The sequence below is a fragment of the Watersipora subatra genome, chromosome 10, assembly GCF_963576615.1.
Source record: "Watersipora subatra chromosome 10, tzWatSuba1.1, whole genome shotgun sequence".
Classification (NCBI taxonomy): Eukaryota; Metazoa; Bryozoa; class Gymnolaemata; order Cheilostomatida; family Watersiporidae; genus Watersipora; species Watersipora subatra.
In genome coordinates, this window is record NC_088717.1 from 13378253 (window position 1) to 13399505 (window position 21253).

The window sequence follows — 21253 nt, forward strand, 5'->3', positions numbered from 1 at the left end:
AAACTAAAAAGGTACCTCTATGAGATACTCAGCACAAAGCACATGTTTGCTAATTTGGTTTACTTGGGCGCTTGCATCATATCTCTGCAGTTGCTCATGGCCCTTTGGTCTAGGAGATTCCAGATAGGTGAGTAAGACCTCATTCCATTCACGGGCTTTTCAGTCCCAATAATTAAAATAAGAATACTCACACAATTTTTTAGTTCTATGTGATATTTGGTACAATTAGTTCACTTTTTTGTGTTGTTTCAAAAGTAGGCGAGTAAGATTTGAGATTTTAATGCATGACTTCTGGCCAGTTTTGTCCTGAAAGCATTTTAAGCAAGATCTTGTACTGTTTTCCACTGTTTTGCAGCTCAGTACCTTGGCCTGGGGTGGTTGCTGAAGTGGATGAGAATTGATAGCAGCACAGTCGGTGATGTACTTTTCAAAGAAAGGTGCATTTTGTATGTTTATCACCATAATGGAATGTGGAAGGTAATTTACAGTTGAAAATTATAGTTATTTATGTGATCACAATCTTACAAGGTTAATTCATTTTTAGATTTGTTTTGGAGCTAAATTTCTATCACTATTTTATTAAATTTGTTCTGCAGTCACAAAACTTGAAAATATTTACATCGAATAACTACACATAATATAAAAAATTCAGTATGTAAAATGTTGTATAGAACTTATGTAAAACTAATTTATATAAAAAACTAAATTAGTCAAGTCGTAATCAGTATAAAGAGGTTCTTATTTTAACAGTCCCTTGAAGACAAGAAACCAAGAGTGTAGGTTTAGAAGTAATCATCTGATACTCATTGCCTAATTTGAAATTAGGAAAGGTAAATCTCAAATTAACTTGATGTTGATATTTTGGTCTTATTATTGCTCTTTTCTGTTTTACCACTAATTTTTATTGGTTTACTAGCTACTAGTTATAAAACTACACCTTGTCTGTAATGCCTTGTAAGCTTGCACAAGCAATAATAGCAGCTGACACTAGCATTAAACCTGGATTGCCCAGGATTTCTTTGGTTTTAGATTAGATGGCTTGAAGCACACGTTTAGATTTTTGATACCAATCGCTATATTGCTTTCACTGCAACAATCTATGAGCACAGTCATTTAGGGCAATTGTCCTCAATTCATGCAAAGATGCACTTTTGAACTTCTCATCACATGGATAGGATAGATGTTTAAAATGCTGGTTCTCAAGAGCCTAACAGAGTTTTAAAACCAGCTATTTTTGGTGGCCTGAGTGAAGGCATGGAACACATGCGGGTGAAGTTAGGATGATATTTGGCAAGAAGTGTTGAAAAGAATAGCATTTACAACCACTGGCACACGCAATGATGATGTGGAATTTATCAATAGAGATTACGAGTAGATTGTTTACTTTCAGACGATTGGACCTGGCTGCCTGCTAGTTACATTCAATTCGATTTTGATGGACTACAAGCTGCATATGAAAGACGACAAGAAAAATATCATGTTAAACCAGAATATCTCTCGTAAAATGGAAATTCAAAGGTTAGAATATTTCAAAGATTTTAATAAAGCTACAAGCACTTGTTAACAATTGACTAATCAATAGTATAGATGCCGCATGACTACAATTAAATTTGTTTACTGGTTATGGATATGTCTCGCGCAAGCTTCTTGCGACGTTAGAATTGGCTATAGAGCGTTAGTGTTTGCTTTCTGCATTTCTGAGCATCTCATTGGCCGATTATGTTGGTAACTGGTACAGTGTTGTTCCTTTCTATGAAGTTAGCTAATACTGGTAGTAAGTCCAGTAATGCCCGGGATTCCTGTTATTCTCAATCAGATACCCTGCAGGAGGCTGGTTCACAGGGAACAGATAGATTTTTGATACCAAATATCCTTAGAGATCTATTGGAAAGTACCGAGCATATGTGGTGTTAAAATGTGGTGCTCCTCAAGGATCTGTATTGGGTTCAACTTTGTTCCTAATATATCCTAATGACTTAGCATGTCAATTAAAAGTACTTTCACCAATATTGTATGCAGATGATACTAATCTTTTTTTTTAATCCAAAGACCTTCACAAGCAAATGCATTCGATAAATGAAGACCTAAAAATCCTTCAGAGTTGGTGCAACCAAAATAAACTAACAATTAATTTCAACAAGACTTGCTACATTTTATTAAAAAGCCCACCGAACTCGTACCACTTTAATGAACAATCCCTACTAATTAATGGTCATGCAATAAATAAATCTGACAATATAAAATTTTTGGGAGTACTTATTGACCCTCAGCTGAATTGGAGCAATCATATATCCAAACTGTTAAAAGACTTTAGACCTTATGCTGGGTTGTTTTTTCGATTGTCTCAGTACCTCTCTAAGGATGTTTTGCTAATTCTGTACAATTCCTTCATCAATTCCAAATTCTCGTATTGTGTTGAGGCATGGGGAAATGCTCCAGACTGCTACTTAAACAAAATTAAAGTTTTTCAAAACCGTTTACTCAGAATAATTAACAAGAAAGCTTATGACTTTTCAGCTAATCCGCTATTCAACCTAAATAGAATTTTAACTATTAAAAAGTTATACAAATACAAAGTACTGATAAAAGCACACAACACGTTTTACGAAACAAACAATAACAGGACGATAACACATTTAACTACTCGTCAAACATGCATAAACCTAAAAATACCATTGTTTAAATCAAAAGCTGGTCAATGTTGTTTGGAGTATCAGGAGTCATTGCTATGGAATCTACTACCGGTTACACTGCATACATTCTTTCAAAAATGAACTGAAGCGCTACCTCAGACAACCAGACGACTAAACCAACTAGACATACTTCTGCTGACTCTACTTTCAGGTTCCGCGCCTTGATTAGCCTTGCTATTGCCCACAGGGACCTCATCATCACCTTCCCTGGAGTGACTTTTTTTCTATTTCTCTTGTCTTTGTATACTGTTAGAAACACTCTTCATATCATTTTTTGTGGTTATATTATAGATGAAAATAAACAAACAAACAAACAAATATAGGTGTGAAGTTTAGATAACATCGCCCTAAAACAATTAGGTGTTTTTTAAACACCGAGTAGATGTTTAAGAGGCTGGTTCTCACAAACCAGACAGAGTTTTGATACCAAATATTTTGATCTATTCGGCGGAAGGCCTGGAGCATATGTGTGTAAAGTTTGGATTAAATCAACCAAAAAAAGGAGAAATGCATAACATTTATACAGATGAACAAACAGACAGACAATGACAGTGTGATTTGTTAATTTAGATTACAACAAACCAGCAATAATATTAGTCCTCACACCTTCTATTCTTTTGTACATACATCTTGATTGGTCAATCAAAATTCAGTATGGGAACTAATAAAACCATCAGTGGCCATGCTTAATGTGTCATGGTCATTAGCCTCACGACTAGCCTGTTCAGTTATAGATACAGTCAAGCCTTCATTTACGAATTTTCAAACATATCATGTTAAGTTCTAGCGACCAAATGAATTGGCAACATACACGTACAATTTTTTCCAAGTATTAAAGTTTTGTAAGCAAAAGTTAAATGGGTGTTAAAATTAAAATCATAAAATAATATATAAGCAAAGTTAGTTTAAATTTCATCAAGGCCAAGGTTATAGTAAGTTAGCAGAACACCATTATCTTTACCTCTTAATCTAGTCTTCAATTTTTCATCTAATCTTCTAAAATCTGCACTTAGATGCTTTTGATTTGAAGTAGCAATAAAAATCATTTTTATTAGTATTTTATTTATTTTAATTCAGTTTTTTACTTTAGGCTTTTAACAAAACTTGATATGACGCATCTTTTTTCAAAGTCATTTGTAACTATAGACAATATTTATTATAGAACTATCATAGATTGGTAAGTTTTGGAACCAATTGAATGAATTACAGAAGATTCATATATGAATATTTGCTTGAACATACAATAGTTTTAAATTTCAATGCAGATCTCAAAATGATTCAAATTTAAATATCGATTTTTATTTGTACATCTTATATGCCATTAAACAACTCGTAACATTGTTTATGAATTGAAAAAAATTTTAAGGGAGCCCAGCAGAAACTTGTGTAGATGGACAAGCATAGACGAAAGCACCCAACAACCCAAAATGGTGTCTGTATGCGTGCTTTGGCCCGACCGTCAAAAGGCTGACTCGTTTGAACAGGTCATCAGTCAGGCTATCAACCACTTAAACAAAGTAGAGATAAAACACAGAGGAGAGAGACCTACATATGGAGTAGGCGATGCTCTGACTCCAAAACCTGCAGTAAGATATGCTCCATTCCTTAGGCAGTTGCTGATGCCAGTGTCAGGATAATCTTGTCACTGATAACTAAACCCGTTTAAATCTTAATGTCATGTTGCATGGTCATTGTATTTGTAGGACTATACAAGCATTTTACGATGCATATACATAGGCTTTTTTAAACTGCATTAAGGAAAATTCAAGTTGAGTTCACAGGGTTTCGATTTTAAAAAAACATAGATAGATGGTGTTGTACCAAAAGGTGTCCTGCTTCATTCCTAGTGCCAGGAGTACAGTGACTTATTTGAGACTTTCGTTACTGTTTTAAAATCTTAAATTTTGCTGTCTGGTGAAAGATTTACAAACTTTTGGTACCAAAATATTCTTACATACAATGTATATGCTTTTTCAGGAGAAAATTATTTAGTGCTTTCAATAATGTATCTGTAAGTAAAAATGATCATGTTATACTACCCATTCTTATAATCAGGCTCTAAGTTCTCTGACACAAACTAAATTTATTGGCTTTCCAGTTGCAAAAAAGACGAGGCTTTAATTTAAACTACGTGACTTTCCATTTGAAAGAATAAATTTCGATTAATGCATCTTTTACAAAAATGTATAAGTTGCTTGTTTTATTATTTTTGACCTTCAATATTATATTTGTGAATTTACACATTGGATTCTAAGTTTTTATTTTAGGTCATTGGTTTTTGACTTAACTCAAGCATGAAAATAAGAAGGCATATCCTCTATCTAGCTTTTATCATAGACATGGATACAAACATGCCTAATATGCAGTAAATATGTGCCTGGCTTACTATTGATGTCTTTCTGCAGAGCGTCCTATCATTCAAGGATATCCCTTCAGCCAACCCACCCTCAGCAAAAGCTCCGCCCACCATGTTGGAGAATATCCGTCTAAGCCATTGCCCCTCTGGGGACTCACGGTATGCTTTATAAAGTGCATCCACTTCATCTTTCCTTTGCTTTGACTAAAAAGCTCCGATATTGTCAGGGCTTCATTCTAAACCAGTTAAACCAATTTGTATGAAGCCTGTGCTTTTGTGTGAAAAGCGTTGACTAACATTTTGCTAAGCAAAAGCTTTTTAGGAAAGCAGATCTCAGGCTACATAGATTAATCATTTTAGGCTACATTTATAAGATCACATGCTAAATCCATCGGTTCACTGGCTAAATCTACGCGCCCACCAGCTTATTCACTAGTTCACAAGCTATACCCATCAGTTCGTAAATTACTTTCATTAGCCCGCAAAATAAACCTTATGCCCACAAGCTATACTTTTCAGTTCACAAACTAAATCCATAATCCCATAAACTAAACTTATTAGCCTATAAACTAAATTCATTAGCCTGTAAATTGCACAACTTATAGGACTTTTGAAATACTGTGAGCTTATCCATTTGTTCACGCAGTTCAAAGCTGTTGCCTGAAGGAGCTGTCTATACAGACATAGTACTAGACTGCGATGGGCTCCCCTACAACAATGCGATTACCAACAAAGAGGGGGTCAAGTACAAATGGGATTTGTTTGGACGACGCCACGTTATCAGACCGAAGGGAGATAAACTCTGCGATCCTATGTATACCAAGTATGGCCAACTGTTGTTTGTAGACGACAATGGCAGCAGACGGATAGCATCGTGTTCAAAAGGTGGTGAGTAGATTGGAACATTCTCATTAGCTGGTTGTAAATATCAACCGTATATGAAATTAGTGTTTGCATAGTAATAATCTAGTAAGCCTACAAGAATTGGCTAGTAACTCTAGAGAACAAAACATACTGGTTAATTAGAAGTTTTAAAAGGGAAACTCAAGTAAGTACACTAATCTTTGACAGTTTTGCGCGTTTAATGAAACGTTGCTTTATCATCCAGCTTATGCGATCATTGAGCGTGTCACGCCATCCGGAATCAAAGACCTCCAACAACAAGACACATCTACAACACTGCTCAATTTGTTTAACAACTTAAGAACTCACTGTGCCCAAGTCATAAAATTTTATTTGGACAGAGTTGATCCTACGACATAGCCGTGTCCAAAATTTTCAATTTTCACAATGAAACGTATAACAGAGATTCCTGCATATGTCACCAAAGATTGCTCACAACTTTATTGGATTGAAATATTTTTACATTTTTGCAATTTCTGTTACATTTTGATAAAACATCCTGAAATATCTGTTAGTTTTAATTATTCTAGTGATTTAATCACATATAGTGCTCAGACCTGCGTATCTACAAAGTACCTACTAAATCTTGTTTTTTATGATTTATCAAATAATGGTCAAAGTTGCGTTATCACTAAAATCACTTTAATTATCTCGTCTCATTTTATGGAATCAAAAGGAAATTTCAAGCTAGGAGCAGCAGAACAACAAGGCACACAATTGAGGAAAGTTAGTTCATCAGCGGGAAATGACTCTGTACGTGAATCTGCTAAGCGTAAACGTGAGTCAAATTCTATCTTACTTCCTGTTAGACATGACTCCTTCGTTTCTTACTTCCTGTTAGACATGACTCTTTCGTTTCTTACTTCATGTTAGACATGACTCTTTCATTTGTTATTTCCTGTTAGACATGACTCTTTCGTTTCTTATTTCCTGTTAGACATGACTCTTTCGTTCCGATATACAATTAGGTACAAAATAGTTTAACAGAGGGTCATCATGTTGATGCAGACAGACATAGGCTAGACAGTGGTGCAGCTGTACTGGACACCATGGTTAAACAGTCTTTAAAAGAATGTATTATTCAGTGTCTTAAAAGCAAGCTCAAAGTTTTGTTTTCAATGCTTTTCTGTTTAATTACAGTAACCTTAACTTTTTACAATAAAATCTCTATTATTAAACAGCTATAGTAAACAGCTTTCCTATAGTTTACAAGATGTTATTGTTGACATGGCAACCAGAGCAACTCATTAATATTAATGTTGTAGTGGTTACTCATCTCACCCCTTATGTACTAAAATTAAACATACACAGATTTTTTGTAGACTTCATCAAAAATTATCCGTATGTTTCAATTATTTCCGATTATTTTTTAATATTTGAGGGATCTGCTTGCCAGGATGCTTCAAAATTAAAATCAATAAATCTTGATCTCAATTTAAATGCTCAGATCAAGTATTATGATGTCTATAGTTTGAGAGAGACTGACGGAATAAAGATGCGTAACATTTCACCTTTAACGCAATAGCCGATATCAACTATTCCAATGATACCAACTTGTGATGTTATAAGCACGTATTTTTGTATGAAAGTTTTAATCGGAAACAAATTCTATCGATTTTAATCTTGAAGCATCCAGGCAATGAGATCACCTCGAACATGAAAAACAATCGCAAATGATGGAAAAAATACCGATACTTTCAGATAAAACCTACAAAAGATTGTGTGAGTTTATCTTTAACTGTAAGAATCTGCTAGTAGTTTAAAAAAGCTTTTCAGTATAAAAAGTATAATAATAAATAATTGTTTATTCACATAATAATTAAATGTAGGTCAACGCTAAAGTTGAACACAGATCTTTCAGCACATGTTGTATACTACTGTGTATGACTAGGAGATTTGAATGACTACTTATAATTATTTCAACTATTTAAAGTTTCTATATAATTTTAAAATATTATAAAGACCTTCATTTTTCATAACTACATAGTATCGTTGAGTTTAAGAACTTTTAGGTATCATGTCTAGATTGTTGAAGGCTTTTCTTTTACAAGAAAAAGTGCACTAGTAATATTGTTTGATCTTCAAGTGGGTATAGAAGCTTTTGAAAATTAGTTAAATTTATAGTCGACATACCAGAGCACTTGTGATAAAGGATAAAAGTGTAGCCGATATAAACTTAGGTATTTAGAGGATAACTCCCATACTGAGGAAGCATAAGAAATACTTTGGTAACAATGTTTAAGGAGTTCTGCAGAGACTCGCTGATTTTATCAAGGGATTTTAGACCCTGATTGTACCTGATTATTTTGAGCTTACAGTGTGCAAATAACTGTTATCACCAAATAGTTTTACAGAATAGTGAAGGGAAATAAATTTCACACACTCGATAGTCATGTGAGACCTCTAATAATACAAGATATATGCGGTTAAAGCTCTATCTATAATGACATCAGTGGATCAACTTTCATAAAATATGATTCAAAATTTGAAGGAATAGCGGCTTTTAATTCCAAAGTAATTTTAGTTATACGACGATCAAACTGTTTTAAAACAATTTAGTTTTGTAAGAACAAGTGAAGACATTAGTGAACACTAAAAATAAAACACAATAGCAATAATTGTCCCACGAGCAAACGAGCGGAGCGATGTGTGGGAGTTTTTATGATAAATGCATGTGCACACAACTTACGAAAATTATTCATCAACAATGAGACGAACCCTTGGCTAGAAATTTCATCAACAAATTTAAGCATCGGAATGTGAAGTCGTTAAAGTATAATAACGATACAAAACACATTTAAACCTATTTAAATATGTTACCAAGTCTTTGTAAACCGTCGGTATTATCTTTAAACTTACCCATCTGATCGTATTATACACAAATAGACAGATTTATTTGAACGAAAATTGCCACAAAAAGCTTGAAAAGCTCGGTTTAATAAAAGTTAAGACCGAAAATTGAAACGCCAATAAAGCCGTGCGACCGATTGTAGAACTATTTAGTAGTGCGTATTTCACGAGAAAACCGTGTTCATTTCACAAGTCTATGGTGCTGTTTACTTGTAATCGAATTTATTCGAAGGTTTTTTTGCAATAAACGTAGACCGTTTGAGGCGTAGACCGATTTACAGGTACGAAATTGTGGTACACCGTTTATCAGCCTATGTTTTTTGTCCAATCACCGAAGGTTTCATTATTTAAAACGTTAGCCGAAATTCTTTACAACTTACGTACCAGCTAGGGCCGAACTACAACGCCTCTTCATGACGAAAACATTTTTTATTTTGCTACATTTTTATGCGCGTGAATGCTCCTACCCGCTTTCTGTTAAAGATCGCTTATCAAAACCATTCTACATTCAACGCAACCAACTTTCAAACTGTGTATAGTACACAGTAGCTTGCCATTTTATTTCTAATTTTGCATTTCAGAGTTATAATAAACATATTTCTTTATTGTTGTTGAATTACATACATTACAGTAAATTAGGCCTACAGCTTTATAACACTTTTATAACAGCTTTTATTTTGCTGCAGTTTGCAGAAATCTTCGAGACGCATGAACGCTCATAGGTTTTCTATTATTGCTGTATTACTATATTAACAATATGGTTATTTTAATAATATCAGTGCATCTTACTTATAATATTGGCCAACATTGCATTTCTCCTATTGCAAGGGAGAGATATAAACGTGTAATATTTTCCTTTCATTGTTGTTGTTTGTCATGACCATACCTGCCAACTCTCACGCATTGGGCGTGAGACTCACGCAATCGCTCCAAAGAAAAAATGAAAAAGCGTGAGAAATGCGTGAGATTTTTGCCCCAATTTCCACAGTTTTATATATACTATCATTGATACATCAATTGCCCCAAAACCAAATCTCACGCATTGCCCCACTCTTGGGTTGGCAGGTCTGGTCATGACCAAACACTTTTTAAATAAATTTTCTAAAAACCTATATAAATACCACAACTTCTCTATATTGCTACCTATGACGTTTTGAAATGTAAACAAAATTGTGTATTGGTTTTCTATTATTACTATATTAATAAAATTGATTATTCTAAGAATATCAGTGCATTTTACTTCTAATATTGGCCAATATTGCATTTCTCCTGTTGCAGGGGGGAAATATAAACATCTTTTCCATTCATTATTGCTTATTGTTGTATATAATAACACCCACACCCAGTACATTACAGCTACCATTGCAGTTATCCTATTGCACTGCAGAACCATTTGATTGCTAATATTGCATTTCTCAACCATCAGTACCCTTTATTTTTTTGCCAATCTCTCTGGCCATCTCTTTGGTCGTGGGCTGTATGACAGTCGAATTTCTAGTAATATTGTAAGTTTCTAAGCTAGTTTAGTCCATCATTACCATTATTATCATTTATTATTACCTAATGTGAGTCACCTCTACCTCTGAAGGCATGCATTGCTAAACCCTCATTTCTATTTGTGTTTTTTAACGTTAAGTAATAAAAACTATTTATGTTCATTATGGATTTACTAGTTTAAGTTTTTACTTATAATTTAGTTTTTTACATTTAGTTTGTTGCATAGTTTTATACAATGTATTTATTTCAATGTTATTATTACTTGCAGTGTTTATTAAGAAAGCACTGCCGGTATTTAAGGCTGTAAAACAAATTATATGAAGTACAGCGTAATCTTATATGAATATTTGCTTTAACTCACAATGGTTTTAACATACAAAGTATATCTCAGAAAAATTAGTCTTCAACAGCCTTTTTAACAAAATGATTCTTTCAATAGCAGCAATAAGCTTCAATACTAGCTTTAGATAAAATCCTCAATTTATTTGACAAAAAATTAAACCCTGACTCAGCTGAAATTGGTCTATTTTCTATAGTGAGAAGTTCCAGATCTAAAATAGCTGCAAGCAGGTCGCTGTTAGGCGCTAGTCAGTCTCAACACCAATCCGCCTCTGTTGATCCTCTTGCCCAGAACACTAACCAAATTAACTGTGTTGATGGAGTATGTGACAAAGGGCAGCCTGCTCCTCCGAAAGTAAATCAACAAGGTCAAAGGTCAGCACTTTAGCGGTATCTCACAAGGGGTCTTCCAAGAGCTTTTTCAGTTCTTGGTAGCGAGCAATTAACTGGTTGTAGCTATACTGCATTTGGCTTGACCGGATTACATGCAATATTCAGGCAATCCTTTCACAAATAGAGTATTCAGTTTCGAGTCACAATACAACAGAGACAATCGGGATACCTTAAAACAGCAAATATCTGAAACAAACCTAATTTTCTAAGTTCACTTCTAACATACAGGTATTGTTGAGTTTTACTGAGTTTGTCTGCTATGGGTGAGATATACACACTTCAAAAACTTTTATTTGGCTGCCATATTTAAGTTTAGTATTTGATCAGGTTAAAAGGTTAGAGTTATATATTTATTAAAAGTTAACTGATGGAGTTTTAAAACTAAATCTGTGTACTATATTATCATCATGATATTTTGTTTTTCAGCAATTGATTAAATGTTATAAAAAACAGTTTTACAGACAAAAACACCCACAATACAAGCTGTGACACAATGAGGTTAGTTTTTCCGCAAAACATAGATGTAGGATAAATACATGATGACATCTACTTACCACATCCTATACACAGTGTTAACTACAACATCCTATACACAGTGTTAACTACAGCATCCTATACACAGTGTTAACTACAGCATTCTATACACAGTGTTAACTACAGCATCCTATACACAGTGTTAACTACAACATCCTATACACAGTGTTAATTACAGCATTTTATACACAGTATTAACTACAGCATCCTATACACAGTGTTAACTACCTTTGAATATGAGACAAAAGCACTTCTGTCAGTCGCCATTCAAATGCATTTTCTTATCTAGTTACTGCACTACATGTTTTGGTTACCCAACATGGCGGAGAATTCTTATGCAAAGTTGAAGTAGGTTCCATAAATACCGAGAAATAGTCTGCCATATTTATACACCCCGCATTTGGCAGCAGTCATAGAATTGAACCAATCGTTTTGTGTATAGATCTTTTTGCAGTGCGCCAGCAAAAATGCTTCCTTCACGCAAATAGGGAATTTAGAAACTGTCCATAAAAATTAGCTAATCTTGAAAGTCATCTGTTTGAAACTTATTAAGGCTCAGCTTCCATGAATAAGAATATTCAACACCCAATTATTAGGTAATCTAGTGCAAAATGGAGAAATTTTAATATGATTATACAGTATCGCAACCATTTCAGGTCGCTGTTGTGCAAAGATAACCAACCTTCCTGTACACTTTCTTGACTTGAAAACTTTGGTTAAACATAGTTGTTGGTTGAAAGTGATCAAAAATCTTCTTCAAACTCCTATCTAAAATGTTATTAGTCATTGCCATTACAATAAAAATGTTTACAGTAAGTTTACTTTTAACATAATATTGTTTCAAAGTTGTAACTGCGTGTTATATTCCGCAAACATTCAACATTTCATATTGTTTCCTGGTTTTAAAAATCAAAGCAACTACAAATTCAACAAGTTTATACCCACTGGCTACGTTCATCATTCATTTTGTTGTTGTGAATATACTAGGTGACAGACCATCCTATGTTACGCGCAAGTTCAAACTATCAATTAGACCACCCAGCCTTCTGTCTGTGTGTGGTCAGAGGTATATAGCACGCCGGCTGTCTGATGCGTGGAACTCCTTCCATTGTACCTAGGAGAGATTAGCGATGTGGAAGAATTTGGAGCCTCTCTAAAAAAGTACTCGCTGGACTCACTGACGTAGCGTCTATGCTGCTTTGCGTTACCAGCTGCTTACAAAAGCTTGCACTTCCTTTAGCCATGTTTTTTGTGTAATGAGCTTTCTCTGCCGATATACTTTTTCCTTAGTTTTATCGGATGCTAAAAAATAATCAAGCAATAATCAGAACTTCTGCCTTTCAGTAACTGGCGTCGTAAATTTTTAGTACAGTGGAACCTCGGTTCTCGACCACAATCCGTTCCAGAAGGCTGGTCGAAAACCGAGTTGTTCAAGATCTGAAACAGGTTTTCTCAGTAGAATTAATATATGTAAGTTTTAATCCATTCCAATTTGATTCAACAACTTCGGTAAAGTATTTTTGAACATTTTAAACCATAGACTGTACTGTATACTGCATACTATAAATAGAAATGTGTAGATATAGATCGTGCTCAACTTTAATGAAAGATTTTCTATCTATGATGATGAAAAAAGAAAACAAAAAGTAAACATTTCATATGTTTCGCTCTTAAAATATCAACAACATTAAAGGTTACGATACAATACCAAAAATTGCAGAAATTGATACTGAAACAGCAAAAAAATGCAACAGATCAGTTACATCAAAAACTGTGTAAAAAAGAAAATAGAAAAAGCGATGGTATGTTTGCTTCACATCTTTGAAGAAGAACCCTACTCCAAAACAATTTAAGGTAACTCGACTGGAGGAGTTGTGTCCCTAATAAATCTTTTCGGTAAAGGTGGCGCCCTCCCAGATGGCTTTTTCTTGTAAAGAATTAGTGACGCGAAACTTCTCCCTTTTTTGAGAACCTTCCGAAAGTGGCTCATAACTACGTTGTTAAACGTATGAACATGCTGTTTTTGGAGCTGTTCAGAGTGTTTAATTCAAATGCATATGTTCCAGTTTGGTCGAGAACCGGATTTATGATCGAGATCCGAGACAAAAATATCTCAATTTTTTTGGTCGAAAACTGAGTTGGTCGAGAACCAAAGCGTTCGAGAACCGAAGTTCCACTGCATTAGGCCTATACTGTTGGTTTCAGGGCACCTGGTCAACAAAAATAAACAACATATTTTCATTAATCTCTCAGTTGTATTTCTTGTTAACCTTATAAATTTCGCTTCACAGTCCATATGTTGTAGGTACCAGTATGAAGATAGTGGGAAAAGATACATATATGATGATGAAAAGCATAAGCACGTTGATCCATACTATGAGGGTAGGCCATGGTTACGAGACGACCATGGTAGGCCCTGGGTCTATGACAACTTGGGCCAACGGTATTCTCTTGATGAAAAACGTAATCGCCTGTATGACATGGACTATCATGGTAAGGCAGTAGGAAATTATGCCCTAGTTTGTACGATCTGCAAAACAGCCAAACCTAGTTATATTTTGCTTGTATGTGTGCTGTGAAGGTTTTCATCAGTGTTGAAACTTTTCATTACAAGCTTGATTTTAAAACATTTTTGTGTGAATTACTTATTATTTCGTAAAGAAATAATTTTTTTATTCAAGGCTATGATGCATATCCAATATTCAGCTACTTGATGATGCCAGAGTTCCAAAGCTATAGAAAATTGGAATAATGTGAAGTGGCAAGCATTCAGATTTGTTTTATTGTATATACATGTAGGTGTCTCTTCAAGGTAGCTAGTGTTGCAGCTTCAGTTGAGTCAAGAAAGACAGGTAATTTGTTCATTACACATCGAGAAAGTGTGATTTTAGAATGTTAAACATTAGACATTTTCGTTGAAAGTAAAATGTAGGTCCATCATTGGAAGGTGTATGTAGTATCTTAAGAGTAGTGATATTACGATAAAAAGAAAAGAGAAAACCCCTTGCTTTTTGTCAAAGTCTTCAATTTATTACACTATTTCTCACTAGCTTACCCTTTAGACAATGGTACACATACATTGAGCTAACTCAGATTCACACAGTGTCTCCTTATATTTCAAAATATTCTATTTGCTAATCGATTTGCCCAACATTTTAAAAGAATACCTTTGTTAATATATGTCTTAAAAAGAATGTCAACAATCATAGGCCATGGGTTCAGACCATGGGCTATGAGCTCGGATCATAGGCTATGGGCGCAAATCATGGGTTACAAGCTTAGACCATGAGCTATGGGCTCAGACCATGGGTTATCATTCTAATACCCAACTATTAGTCACACCTATCAAGCTGGAAGCATTTCGTGATGTCATTGTTAGTGGGAAGCTTAAAGAGGAGCTAAAATGGAGATTTCTCAGATGAACTTAAAATACTTTGTTTTTTATCTAACAACAATTTTTTAATCAACGAAACATTTTTGTGTATAAAATGTGTTTCAGTAAAACTGTTGTTATACTATCAGGGACCGTTCAAAAAAGATGCAAACTCTCTTGATGACAGACTGTAGACCGGGGTTACTTTGGTCAGCTGGGGTAACTTTGGTCGCTTTAATTTTTTTTTAACAAAATACAAATGTAATTAATTCAATTGAATAATTTGTATTGTCAATCCTTTTTTCATTGCATAACTATTATTATAATGATCACCTGTAATTATCTTTGTAAAATATGTTGTTACTATAAGCTTTTTACTTTCTGACATTTTGAGTGGCAAAGTTGCCCTGTGAACTGTCAACTTTGGCCTAATACTAAAAACTCATGGATGGCCAAAGTTACCCCGATTGTGGGGTAACTTTGGCCGCCCCTTTATTTTTTTTGTATTTCTGAATTTGATTATTATCTGAAGTTTTGAATAGGCTATCAGAAATAATAGGTTCTTTATTTACGAAATAAAAAAATTACTCATTTACTAATTGTACTTCTCTAATATTGAAATTATCGTTCAAAAATGGCCAAAGTTACCCCGTTTTACGGTACTGTATTTTCATAGACAATTAACATCTTATTCTCATGAACCAGCAATTCTCTCAACTCAAAACTTAGAAGATGAATAATATAAATACTATTGATGAAACTGTAGAGAGTTAGCAAGTGTTTGAATACTGTTCATTTTACTTTTTTTTGGGATAGTAGAGGAGTTTTCACATACCTGCAACTATTCATAATATGTATCAATTAGGTTAGAAGTGAAGGAGTTTATTTTATCTGCTAACAGAATAATATATTAATATATATATAATAATATCTTAGCAGATAATATAAATTATTTTTGTGAAAGATTTTATCACTAAGAATAGCTGATGATCTTTATGAATACAACTGTGAGTATCCCCTGCCACATGCGAGTGCACTCTATTTCAAGTACCATGTACATTTAGAATATTAGCCTAGAGGCTGCAGGGGTTGATAATGAAGGGCAAGATGCCAAAGTATTTGCAGATGCACAAATTTATCAAGCATGCCATGTTTTTAATGATGCTCTACACAAAATTACTATATATTTATCATTGATATAATATGAGCGCTATCATAATTGTATTTTTTTTAAATTTCATGTCGAAAAGAATTATCTGTCTTCGCTGCCTTATCATGTTTTGCAGCTTTACAAAGCTTGAAAATGCACAAAAATTAGCGAGTTAGAAGTGATACAAAGGCATTTCAACATAACATCAAGACACTAAAATATTTAGCAAATTTGTTGGAAGCACGCAGATAATCATTATAATATGCTTGCAGAACATGAGCACATGTAGTCAACCCTAAGCATGCCTGTTCCAAATAGGCTCAGATTAGATGAGCAACAAGTTACCAAAGTACTTCAGACAACTTGTTGTACTCCGAGGGTGTTTATCTCCGTGACATTGCAAAGTTTATTGGAAAAGGCCAAGTGCATGTCATCTTTCACTCTAGGGTGTAACTGTAATTAAGCAATAGTAATAGGTACATAGTAGTACAATATTTGCACGCAGTTGCCTGCTTACTGGCTGGCCTTAATTCTCCTAACGTACTTGTCATAGAGGTATCCAAGGAAAGCTGCGCGACATCCTCTCAAGAGATTTATCGAGGAAGTACACGTACTCTCCCTTTCTGCTGAGTCTCATATGAGGCTCATCAACGCTGCTAATGGAAATCTATGGCGCTGTTCACTAGCGTCTGTCTATTGTCTGTGTCCAGTGAACGATTGACCGGTATTGCTAGTGGAATAGTGTACAGTCATGTTTTTTAAAAGTTGAAATTGTTCTGGAACAAAAATCAGAGTTAGTATAATTACTTCATGACGTAGTGGATGTCAATATTTCCTATAAGATGAAATTCTTTATACTTTCAGAAAAATAGTCCAAGATTCATCTGTAGCTAACAAAAGAATGGCTATTTCAATTGTACAGAGCTGTTTTTAAACTGCTCTATGCTATTTTTGGACTATCTGCCCATTTACTTATGTCACGATGGTCTGACTTGGTCATAGTTTTTGCAAGTATAATGCTAATTGTTAACTGTATCACTGAGGCAAAGCTAGAACTAGCAATTTAACACTGAAATCTATTATTGTATACACAAGAAGGATCCCTGATCATAGACCCTATTAACCCTATTAAAAAACTTGGAATAGCATAAGTCCTTTTGAAGTGAATATTATTTTAAAGCTCCAAGTTTGCAGAAAACAATAAAAAGAATGGGAAATAAATAGAGCAATGCTTTTAATTCACTTTTCTGAAAAATGTTGTTTTAGAGGTAATTAAAAGAAAAATGATTGCAGTTTGCTTAGCCTTATACAGAGTGTATATTTGTTATGAATGAAAAAGTGATAGTTTTGGTATAGAGTTATTGTTTCTGATAAGAAGAAGCTTTCTAGGTTGGTCTATTTTAGATATTAGATTACTAACAACTTCAATCAGTGTGTCTTAAGAGACTATTGCACTGTAGACAGCCAATTTTGACTTTTCAATTTTCAATTCGTTTAAAATGCCTTTATTATTTTCGCAATATTTTAAAAATTAGCTAAAATACCTTCGCTATTTTGGCTTTTCTTAAATATCACCAAAACACTGAAATCAACTTAAAACTTTAACATTATACACGAAACATATTATGTGTAAAGCACTCAAAATTTTATAACCCTAGTTAAGCCAGAAGTATAGATAAAAAAGGTGCAACTATATGGTCAAGTTTGTTCGGGGTGTAGGATCTTAAGAAAAACCACAAATTATCTTGGGTCCAAGATTCAGTGTTAGCAGACAAACAAATACATTGTAGGTCCAAGGGCACCTGTGCCAGCTCCCGCTCATTGTTACCAGTATAACCCGTGGAGCCAGACTACATCATGGAGATGTGACCCAGTAATACCACCAGCACCACAGGTATATGCTCCTCCAATGCAGGGCAGCTTTGGCATGTACCCTACTTGTCCACCTGTTGGACAGAGTAATACAGGCTATTGTCAAGGTCAGTTGGAAATGTAAATAATGTACCCAAACTTGTCTACTAGGAACTTTGTCAGAAGTATTTGTCGCAAGACAGTATAATTGTAAGGTAGTACAACTTAACTGTTGTTTATTTGCTCTTTCGCCACCGTTAGAACCGATGTATCAGTTTAGAAGTAATAAAAATAGTATTAGAAGTAATAGCGGTAATAGAAATACAGGCCATAGGCCGATGCATCAGCTAATCAATAGGGTTTCACTTTTCTTTTTATTTCGAAGCCTACGCATTAGCTAAACCAATCAAATCTTGTTGCCAGTGAAACAACCTTGTTGCCAACCCTGTGCAACCAATCGAAAAAATTTTGCTAAGCAACTCCATTTCAAATTATTTTTCGAAATGGGAAAACCAGATCGCTATCATCATGGCAATAAAAAACGCACCTCATTCATTCAATGCAAATGAAGCTTCAGAAGTTTTTGCGAGAGTGAGATTCACTAATCAGTTTTAAACTTATCCTGTAGCGAATTTTGTTTTGACTAAGATGCAATTTATGGTAAAAAGATATCTGCATTGATTCTTGAGATATTGCATAAATACTGGTGGTATATCTATTTTTCAAAAATCCGTTTAAGTTTATTTGGTCAGAATAGCGAATTTAGTGCAGTAGTGAAAGAGTTAATCAAAAATGAGAATGCACTATACTTATGTATAATATCATATGTCATTTAGTATTATCATATAATCATTGGAGTTCAATTTAGCGCATTTTAATAGTCAGAATAAAGTACATACATAAAGATTGTTATTATAAAACCTACAAAGAAATATAGTCATTATGGGATTATGCGGTACTGAGATATTTCAGGGTTGATAATGTAATTCGCTGCTATGAAGTGTTTTCTTGGATTGCGACATTATCCCAAGTGTCATCTTATGAGCAGTAAATTTAGAATGACAATAATAATAATTATAATAATAATATTATTATTATAAGCTACAAATATTTAGGAGTTATGGAGGCAGACGACATAAAACAATCTGAAATGAAAACTAAGATCAAGAAGGAATACATTCACAGGCTCATGAAAGGGCTGAAATCAAAGCTGACTGCTGGAAATCTCATTACTTCTATCAATACATGGGCTGTGTCCTTGTACAGATACGGAGCAGGGATTATTCAGTGGATGAAGGCTGAGTTACAGCAACTGGACAAAAGGACGCGGAAACTGATGACAACGCATAAAGGTCTTCATCCAAGATCTGATGTAGATAGAGTATATGTTGAAAGGGACCAAGGAGGAAGAGGATTAATGAGTGTTGAGGAAGCTGTGAAATACGAAAGTCACAGTCTGAAAAAGTACACAGAAGGCAGCCCAGTCGAATTTATGAGAACAGCGAGTTAGATCATAAATACCAACAGTGAAGATGGACGACAAGAGTATAGAAACCATCAGAAAACTGCACAAAAGCAAAACTGGCATGATAAGCCAATGAACGGACAACATCTAAGACAGGCAGAGGATCAAGCAGCAAAGGAGACATGGCAATGGATGAAGAGGGGATGTCTCAAACGAGAGACTGAAAGCCTGATCATTGCTGCCCAGGATCTAGTATTAAGAACCAACTATAGGAAGGCCAAGATAGAAAAGTCAACAAACGATTTGAAATGCAGATTGTGCAAGCAGAAAGATGAAACAGTGTCCCACATAGTCAGCGAATGCAGTAAGATCGCACAGGCAGAATATAAAGGGCGGCCTGACAAAGTGGCAAGTGTAGTGCACTGGAGCATATGCAAAAAACATGAGTTGCCCCACACAGAAAAAGGTACGACCACCGTGCTGAAGCTGTACTGGAAAATGAGAAAGTGAAGCTGCTATGGGACTTCAATGTGCAGACAGACAAGGTTATTGAAGCTAGAAGACCAGACCTAATACTAATAAACAAAGAAACCAAACAGTGTCAGGTCATAGACATAGCGATACCTGGAGACACAAGGGTAGTACAGAAGGAAGATGAGAAGCTTGGTAAATTCAGAGAGATTGGGTTCGAGATAAACAGACTGTGGAAGGTGAAAACCGAAGTGATACCAATAGTAATTGGTGCACTCGGAACAATATCAATGAGGCATATAGCATACCTGGCCGAGGGGGAGTGAACATGTCTTATGTGACTATACAGAAGACAGCCATCTTAGGAACAGCTCACATTTTGAGGAAGGTCCTCTCTTAGTGGAATTGAGGAAGATGTTAGATCCTTTGGCCATTTGTTAAGACCCGGACTTAACATGGACTAAAACCAGTCACCTACCACCACACGACTGTGAAGAAAAACTTTTACAATAATAATAATAACAATAATAATGATCATGATAATGATAATAACTGAAAAAGGTGTTGGATATCCCAGGTTAGGGGCCCTAGCCTGGTACCAAGGTATCACCAGCTGAAGAGCTGAGGAAATCAACAAGGATAATAATAATATTGTTGTAATAATAATAATAATAGTAATAATAATAAGAGTTATAAAAACTCTCATATATGTTCATATGCTTATAAATGTTAGTACCAAGCTATTGATATATGAGCAGAAATTTTTTTTTTTTAGTTGTCATCTCATGCGCTGATGTACTTTTACCGTGTGTTTATATAAGAACATCACTGTGTACTCTTACCATGTGTTTATATAAGAACATCACCGTGTATTCTTACTCTACACTATTTAGTAAGTAAGCCTACTAGAAAATAACTCTTTAGTTTGTAGACATAAATGTTTGAGAAGTATTTTCTGTTTCGATATTCTCTGTTCAGCGTATTAAATATTGTAGCCACCACTTGTTCTTTTCCTTCACACTGGTGCTCCCCTCCTCCTAGCCCTCTGCAACTTCCTGCAGCTCCTCCTCCTACCCAAACAGACCAAAATAAAGCTCAAACATCAGCACCAAGTAAGTTCTGCAGTCTCTCTTATGTAAATAGTCACCACACAAAAAATAAACAAGGTTTGCATACCTTTCAGTTTTGGCCTTAGAGTGTTCTACATTTAAAGGTAGCACCAAATAACAATGTTCAGTCGCTCATTTGGCAAGTCAATAAGTTTACCATTCTTTTTTTTGTTGAGCCAATGCCTGCCACTCGCAATTGTGTATTTAATGAAAAGACGTTGCAGAGCTAGTACATGCAGAAACACCAAACTTCTATGTTGGAGCAATTT